Source organism: Neophocaena asiaeorientalis, unplaced genomic scaffold (genome assembly GCF_003031525.2).
Source record: "Neophocaena asiaeorientalis asiaeorientalis breed wild unplaced genomic scaffold, Neophocaena_asiaeorientalis_V1.1 scaffold1004, whole genome shotgun sequence".
NCBI lineage: Eukaryota > Metazoa > Chordata > Mammalia > Artiodactyla > Phocoenidae > Neophocaena > Neophocaena asiaeorientalis.
Window position 1 is genome coordinate 423,591 of NW_020174276.1, and position 9,525 is coordinate 433,115.

Here is a 9,525-nt window from a genome sequence, read left to right on the forward strand (position 1 = left end):
AGGATGGAAACAACATGGGATTCATGCTTAAAGGAGGCTGCGTGGAGGGTTGCTTGGGGGGAGGCAAGAGCACTGTGCTTGGCTCACGCACTGCTGCTGGGACAGAGGTGGGGCAGCCATCGTGGGGAGCAGCGTGGCAGGTCCTGGAAAGCTAGGCAGAGTTCCCGTGTGACCCAGCAATTCCACTCGGAGACGTAGACCCAAGAGAATGGAAAATAGATGTTCAATCAAAACCTTACACGTGGGGCTTCCCTGGTGGCGCAGTGGTTAAGAATCCGCCTGCCAATGCAGGGGGCACGGGTTCGAGCCCTGGTCCGGGAAGATCCCACGTGCCACGGAGCAGCTAAGCCCGTGCGCCACAACTACTGAGCCTGCGCTCTAGGGCCCACGAGCCACAACTACTGAGCCCGCGTGCCACAACCAATGAAGCCCACGCGCCTAGAGCCCATGCTCTGCAACAAGAGAAGCCACCGCAATGAGAAGCCCGCGCACCACGACAAAGAGTAGCCCCCGCTCGCCGCAACTAGAGAAAGCCCGCGCGCAGCAACGAAGACCCAACGCAGCCAAAAATAATAAATTTTTTTTAAAAAACCTCATACGTGAACATTATTAACAGTACTATTGATGGTAACCAAAAGTGGAAACAACTCGAATGTCCATCAACAGATGAATGGACAAGCAAAATGTGGTCTGTCCGTACAATGGAGTATTATTCAGCTTGACAGAGAAAGCAGACCAGTGGGTGCCAGGGGCTGGATAGTGACTGCTGAATGGGGTCAAGGTTTCCTTTTGGGGTAATGAGAATGTTCTGGAACTACAGAGGTGATGGTTGCACAATACTGTCAGTATGCTAACTACCAACAAATTGTGTACTTTAAAAGGGTTAATTTTGTGTGATGTGAATTTCGCCTCAAAAAATAGATAATAGGTGATGGATACATTGATCAGAAAGAGGTAGAAGTGATCGACGATTGATAGATAATAAAGAGAGATGATAGACTGGTGATGATGATAGATGGATGGATGGATGGATCACAGGTAAAGAGATAGACATAGACGAAGGAGCACACCGCTTGACGCAACCCAGGCCAGACGTGCTGAGGCCTGAAATCCCAGATGCACTAGAGAGAATAGAAGAAAGTCATGCGGGGGGTACCTCAGACTCTGGAGGAGGGGACGGGTGGAGTGAGAGTCAAGGTGACCCCTGGGTTCTGGCTTGAGTGGCCGGTTGGGCGACGGCATCCATTGCGGAAGAAGGGACAGGTCGGGGAGAAGGTGCTGCGTGATTAGTGCTTGCTGGGCCCAGGCCCTTGGCCCCAGCGGAAATGATGAGTAAGCGCTAGGAGGTGGTCCGAGGGTGCATTGGCCAGCAGAGAGGCAGCTGGTGGTTGAAGAGATGCATGGACGCGCGGTGCTTGGTCTCTCATCTGGGGGACGGGAGATAGACGGCGTTTTCTCTGATAATAAATTTATTTTACTTCATTTATTTTTGGCTGCGTTGGGGCTTCGTTGCTGCGCACAGGCTTTCTCTAGTTGCGGCGAGTGGGGGCTACTCTTCGTTACGATGTGCGGGCTTCTCATTGCGGTGGCTTCTCTTGTTGCAGACCACGGGCTCTAGGCATGTGGGCTCAGTAGTTGTAGCACTCAGGCTCAGTAGTTGTGGCTCGCAGGCTCTAGAGCACAGGCTCAGTAGTTGTGGCGCACGGGCTTAGTTGCTCCGCGGCACGTGGGATCTTCCCGGACCAGGGCTCGAACCCGTGTCCCGTGCATTGGCAGGCGATTCTTAAGCACTGCGCCGCCAGGGAAGTCCCTTAGCTGAGTTTTGAGGTCAGGATTTGTTCCTGATCCAGGACAAGTGGCAATTTGGAGGGTTAGGAGGTGTTCCTCCATCTGTTCCCAAGATTGTGCAAGCTGTCCCTACCTGATAATAAATCCTTTTTTTTTTTCAACTTACAAAGCTAGAATGGTTCTGTGGTCTGCCACCAAACCCTAATTGATACAAATGGAAACAGGCATACCCAGCGAATACCATTCAAAAGGAAGTTAGTGGAGAGAAATTAACATCAGACAAAGTACACCTCAGGGCACAAATCATTATTAGGAGTAAAAGGGGTTGCTGCCCAATGATTAACCATTCTGAATGTGTCTGTAGCTGCCTGATGACAGAGCCTCTAATGTACATCAAACAAAAAAGTGGCAGTGGGCTGCCCTGCTGGCGCAGTGGTTGAGAGTCCGCCTGCCGATGCAGGGGACATGGGTTCGTGCCCCGGTCCGGGAAGATCCCACATGCCGCGGAGCGGCTGGGCCCGTGAGCCGTGGCCGCTGAGCCTGCACGTCCGGAGCCTGTGCTCCGCAACGGGAGAGGCCGCAGCAGTGAGAGGCCCGCGTAGTGCAAAAAAAAAAAAAAAGTAGCAGTAAAAGGAAAAATTATTAGTAAATTCACCACAGTAAATCGCACTACCTCTCACTCCAATTGGTAGCTCAAGCAGACAAAAATAGGAAGAATATAGCACAAACTGAACACACTTGATTAACAGACATCCCCAAACTAGAGACTACACACTTCAAGTTCACCTTGAACACTTAATAAAACCCACCATGTTCGCAGCCACAAAACAAATCTCAGCAAATGCTAGAAGAATGGGTATCGTACAGAGCATGTTCTCAAACTGCAATAGAATAAGATCATAAATGGATAACAAAGCTAAAATTAAGTCCTCCCATATGTTTGAAAATTTAAATTTACAAATTTAAATTTAAAAATACACTTCCCAATAACTGATTGGTCCAAGAAGAAATATAATGAAAATCTAAAAAAATGTTAGAACTGAACAACAATGAAAACGCGACATTTGAAAATGTGTGGAGTGTAGCTCAAGCAGTACTTAAGAGTAAATGTATAGCCTTAAAAAAGTAAGCTGAGCCCCAACCCAGGAAGTTAGAAAAACCACAGTAGAATAAACCCAAAGAAAGTAGAAGGAAGGAAATCACAAAGACAGCAGAAATTAATGAAATAGAAAAAACAAAGATCAATAAAACCAAAAGTTGGTTCTTTGAAATTAGTAAGATAGACACAAGGCTCTGGCAAGAATGAAAGGAGAGGAAAACAGGGGTAAAACCACGGATACCATAGCCCTTTCCAACATAATGAGAGACTCTGGCTTAAGCATGGGAGCTTGGACACCCGTGCAAGAGGCTGCTAGATCACATATATTTCAATTATATATATATATATATCAGCTTTATATATATGAAGCTGCTAGATGCTCACATCTTTACCCCACCTCATGCAGAAGACCACACTTTATTCCCTGGCAAGTTAGAACAGAGGGTCTTTGGAAATGCAGAGTAAAGCCACAGTGATATATCTTTTTATTCCCATCCACTGACTGATAGAAATTAAGAAGTCAGACAATAGCAGGTGTCGGCATTGATATGGAGTAGCAGGAACTCATACACTGTGGTGCTACACAAACTTGTACAGCCAGTCTGGAAGACAATTTGGTGTTATCTAGTAGAATTAACGATGTACATATTTATGGCCTAACAAGGTCACTTGGGCACACCCTAGAGAAGGTCCTTCACAAATACCCCAGATTACGCGTACAGGTCGTTCACAGGCAGCATTGTTTATAATAAGCAAAAGCCAGAAAAAACCCAGGTGTCCATTAACAGGTGAAAAAACAAACTATGTTGCAGTCATATGATGGAAAACCATTCAGCGATAAAAATGAATGAACTCCAGCTAGATGTATCACACTCGGATGCATGTCACAAATGTAATATGGAACTAAAGCAACAGGTTACAGAAAAATACATCCAGTATGATTCCATTTATATAAGCTCTAAAAATATAAGATATATTGTTTAGAGATGATGCATATGTGGGACAAGTAAGAAAAGTAAGGAAAGGCTAGTGGTTGCTTATGTCAAGGGAGGAACAGGGTATATGGGGGCTTCAGAGTCATTGGGAATATTGTCTTCTGGTTGACAGTAGGGACACGTGTAGCAACAAAGGATACAACAAACAGAGTAAAAAGGCCTCCTACAGAACGGGAGAAAATATAAGTCACATATCTGATAAAGGGTTAATACCCAGAATATACAAAGAACTCCTACAACTCAACAACAACAAATCCAATTACCTGATTTCAAAACGTGCAAAGGGACTTCTCTGGTGGCACAGTGGTTAAGAATCCGCCTGCCAATGCAGGGGACACAGGTTCGATCTTCCCTGGTCTGGGAAGATCCCACGTGCCGTGGAGCAACGAAGCCCATGCGCCACAACTACTGAGCCTGTGCTCTAGAGCCCGAGAGTCACAACTACTGAACCCGCGTGCTACAATTACTGAAGCCCGCAAGCCTGGAGCCCGTGCTCCGCAACAAGAGAAGCCACCGCAATGAGAAGCCCACGCACCGCAACGAAGAGTAGCCCCCGCTCGCCGCAACTAGAGAAAGCCTGTGCGTGGCAACGAAGACCCAACGCAGCCAAAAATAAAATAAATTAAGTTTTAAGAAAAGATTTAAAAAATGTGCAAAGGCCTTGAATAGACATTACCCCGAAGATGATATACAAGTGGCCAACAAGCATACAAAAACATGCTCGACATCACTAATCATCAAGAAATGTAAATCGAAACCACAATAAATTACCTGACACCCATTAGAATGGTTACTATTTTTTTAAAAAACCCAAAAAAACCCAGAAAACGTCAAATAGTGTCAAATGGTGTAACTGCCATAGAAAATGGCAAGGAAGTTCCTCAGAAAATTAAACATAGGGCTTCCCTGGTGGCGCAGTGGTTGAGCATCCGCCTGCCGATGCAGGGGACGCGGGTTCGTGCCCCGGTCCGGGAAGATCCCACATGCCGCGGAGCGGCTGTGCCCGTGAGCCGTGGCCGCTGAGCCTGCGCGTCCGGAGCCTGTGCTCCGCAACGGGAGAGGCCACAACAGTGAGAGACCCGCGTACCGCAAAAAAAAAAAAAAAAAAAGAAAATTAAACATAGAAGTACCATGTGGTCCAGCAATCCCACTTCTGAGTATCTAAAAGAATCGAGAGCAGAGCTATTTACATATCCATGTTCGTGGCAGCACCATTCACGATAGTCAAGAGGTAGAAGCAACCTCAGTGTCCGCTGACTGATGAAAGGATGAACAAAATGTGGTCTATACACAAAATGGAATATTATTCCTCCTTAAAAGGAAGGAAATCCTGCCAGATGCTACAACATGGGTGACCCTTGATGACATTATGTTATGTGAAATAAGTCAGTCACAAAAGACGAATATTGCATGATTCCACCTATGTGAGGTCCCTAGAATAGCCAAATTTATAGACACAGAAAGTAGAAGGGTGGGTGCCAGGGGCTGGGGAAAAGCAGAGTTGCTTAATGGATATAGCGTTTCAGTTTTGCAAGATGAAAAAGTTCTGGAGACCCGTTTCACAACAATGTGAGTGTACCTAGCACTGCTTAACTATACACTTAAAAATGGTTAAGATGGTAAACTTTATGTTATGTATTTTTGACCACAATAAAAAAATTGACTCAAGAAGAAACAGAAAACCTGAACAGTCCCATAATTACTAAAGAAATCGGCAATGTGGTTTAAAATGTATGGATAGAGGGGCTGGTGGCTGCAACAACAAGGAAGGCCTAGATAGTTTTACAGATGTATTCCATCAAGCCTTTAAGGAACTGATAACCCTCGTCTTAGATAAATTGTTCCAGGGAACAGAAAAAGAGGACGTGCTCCAAAAACAACAACAAAACCCATCCAGCCACTACACCATGACAAAGTTGAGTTTAGCCCAGAAAATGCGAGGGTGGTTTAACATTAGATAATCAATTAACACAACTGAACACATTAACTGATGGGAGGAGGAACATTCTGTCATCAACTCAGTGCTTTTTCTGAATGCATTTGATAAAATTCAACATATAGCAAACTAGGACTGGAAGGGACCTGCCTTAATCTCATAAAGGTGTCTGTAAACACCCTCTGCAAACATCTTAATTAATGATGAAACCTTAAGAATATTCTCTTTGCTTCCATTCAACCTTGTACTGTCCAGGGAAGTAAAGTGAGAAAAAGAAACTGTAGTTAAAAGGACTGGAAAAGAAGAAACAAAGCAGTCATTCCTCCCAGATGGCATGACTGTGTAAGTAGAAAACCAAAAAGAATCCACAGGGGACTTCCCTGGTGGCACAGTGGATAAGACTATGAACTCCCAGTGCAGGGGGCCTGGGTTTGATCCCTGGTCAGGGAACCATATCCCACACGCATGCCGCAACTAAGAGCTCACGTGCCGCAACTAAGGAGCTGGCAAGCCGCAACTAAGGAGCCCGCCTGCCACAACTGACACCCAGTGCAACCAAATAAATTTTTTTAAAAAGTCACCTTCCTTGGAAAAACATAAAAAGAATCCACAAAAAGAATCCACAAAGAATTATTAGCCCTAATACAAGCATTTATGAGGCTGCTTGAGACAAAATGCATACGCCAAAGTCAATTCTGTTTCCTTTGTTGTACACCGGAAACTAACACAACATTGTAAATCAACTGTACTTCAGTTTTTAAAAAGTCAGTTGTGTTTCTATGTACCAGCAGCACAATCAGAAAGTGAATTAAGAAGAAGATAGCATTTATAATGCCATAAAAAAGCAAGTCCTGGGACTTCCCTGGTGGTCCAGTGGCTAAGGCTCTGCACTCCCAATGCAGGGGGCCTGGGTTCGATCCCTGGTCAGGGAACTAGATCCCGCATGCCGCTTCTAAAAGATCCCCCATGCCACAACAAAGATCCCTCACGCAGCAACTAAGACCCGACGCAGCCAAACAAATAATAAATAAGTAAATATTTTTTAAAAAGCAAGTCCCTAGTAACAGCTCTACCAAACACGTGATGTTCAAGTCCTTAGGGGAAAATGTACTGAAAGGATCTTAATAACTAGAGAGATATGCTATGCTCAGAGATGGGGAAATGATATTTTAGAGATGACTAGTCTTCAAAGGGATTCAAAATTCAACAAAACCTCCATTTACCTCTTCAAAAAAATCCCAACGGTGTTTCCTGGAACTTGACAAGCTGTTTTTGAAACTTCTAAGGAAAACTAAAGGGCCTAGAATAGGTGACAGAATTTTGAAAGATGATGACCCCCTCCCGGTATCAAGGCTTGCTTTTAAAGCTGTAGTAAGTAAAACAGGGATAGACAGAGAACTACATTCAACATCCTGCCATAAACCATAATGGAAAAGAATATAAAAAAGAATCTATATATGTGTATAACTGAGTCACTTTTCTGAACAGCAGAAATTAACACAACATTGTAAATCAACTATACTTCAATTAAAACATTAAAATAAAAAATAAGACGGGGGGACTTCCCTGATGGCACAGTGGTTAAGAATCCGCCTGCCAACGCAGGGGACACGGGTTTGAGCCCTGGTCCAGGAAGATCCCACAGGCCGCGGAGCAACTAAGCCCACGCGCCGCAACTACTGAGCCTGCGCTCTAGAGCCCGCGAGCCACAACTACTGAGCCCGCGTGCTACAACTACTGAAGCCCGCGCGCCTATGGCCCGTGCTCCGCAACAAGAGAAGCCACCACAATGAGAAGCCCACGCACCGCAACGAAGAGCAGCCCCCACTCGCCGCAACCAGAGAAAAGCCCACGCGCAGCAAGGAAGACCCAACGCAGCCAAAACAAAGTCCAGCAAGGCATCACCATTTCACACCCACTGTATTGACCGAAAGTACGAAACACAAAGTAAAAGTACTAAGTCCAAGTACTGGTGAAGATGAGGAGAAACAGAAATAAACGTCTATACAGTGGCAGTGGGAGTGTCATGTGGGCCACCAGCTTGGAAAGCGATTCCTCCGCCCCTGGCAAACTCGGAGCGCACGTGCCCTATGACCCGGTGAGTCCCCTTCCAGCATCTAGAGAACCCCGCCCTCAGCAAGGCCGCCTCCCCACCCCTCGCAGGGATACTGATGGAAGGATCCCATGCAGCTGGACGAATGGGCCATCCACATGGATCGGCACAGATACATCTCCAAAGGCCAGCTGCGAGGGGAAGGAGCCACTGGCAGAAGGAAAACAACAGGATTCCCTTTGTGTAAGATGTTAAAACTCACAAAGCTTGCAAAGGTCCTTCACCGTTGCCACTGACTTCAGACTAGGGGCTGCCTGTCTTCTGCCTGGGACCGGTGGACACGGCCCTTGCAGGCCATACACATACATACTTATTAAAAATTGTGTTGCCTGGAGACAGATTTATTTTCTTCTGTGGAAAGGTAGGACAAATGTTCCCAGCGCTGGGACTGAAGGCGTCTGTCTTTCCCGAAGCCACCAAGGACACGTGTGTGCTGGGGTGGAGGCTGAGGAGGGACACGGTGGAGGGGAGGGGCCCAGCTGGCCATGGTGGGGGGACAGTCCTTCCAGTCTTAGTGTTCAGAGACCCTCCCCCATCACTCTCCCGACAGCCTGCCTCTCCCGGAGCTTCTAGATCCCTCCCTGGCCCCTTCTTGGGCATTTGGCCTTCCCCCTTGGGGGAGCGGGGTGTAGCCCTCCGGATCTGCTGGGCCTTCAGGTTCTGGGTCGCTTGCCTCCCCTGACGCCCCTGGTCTCCCAGTTCCCTCTTGTGACTCCCACCCACCCCCAGTGCTCTTCACCCCGAGCCAAGCTTCTTACGCTAAGACCCCACCAGCTCCATTGGCCACCTCCTCCTGCCTTGTGGGCCCCTCAGTCCTCCCCTCCACTGGCACCCCTGCTCCATAGGGAGTGACGCCCCAGCAGAAAGAGCCCAGGGATCTCCTGGATCCTTCTGCGTTCGCCGCTTACACCCTGTCCACCGCCACGTCTCCTGGGTCCCGCTCCCCCTCTCCACGCCTACACCCCCCCCCATCCGGGGTTCCCCCATGCTCTCCACCCCTGGGCCGCCAGCTTGCGCTTGTTCAAACGCAAAGCCGTTTGCCAGCCCTCTGCAGCCTCGAAGCCCACCTCGACCAACTTGTGCTCCAGGTAGGAGAAAATGCCCTGTGGGCGTGTCACCGGCAGGCTTGGCCTCGGGCAGTCCCCATCTCCCTTCCTGCCCAATGCCTGCTGCCCTTCATGGTTCAGGGCCTCGTGGCCTGATGGTTAAGGGCAGGGACCCGCGGTCGACTCTCAGCCTTACCACTTACTAGCCCTGTGACTTTGTGCAAGTTTCCTAACCTTGCGAGCCTCAGTCTCCCCACCCGTGAACCAGGGGAAATAACTGCACCCGCTCTGGGGTCATTGGAAGGACTGAACTCTTAGACCAGCCCTGGTACATCGGAGGATGACAGTAGGAGTAGCGCCGTGTGCTTCAAGGTCAGCTTAAACTTCACTTCCTCTGTGATGCTCTCCGTGATGCCCTGAGCGCCCCCAGACTGGACTCCCCCTCCTTGGTGACCCACAGTGCCCTCCACAAATGGGCTGTCCTGGCAGTGGGGTCTCATCTGTTGGCAAGTAGTTCTGCCCCTGAGACCCGGGAGACTCTCGGGGCA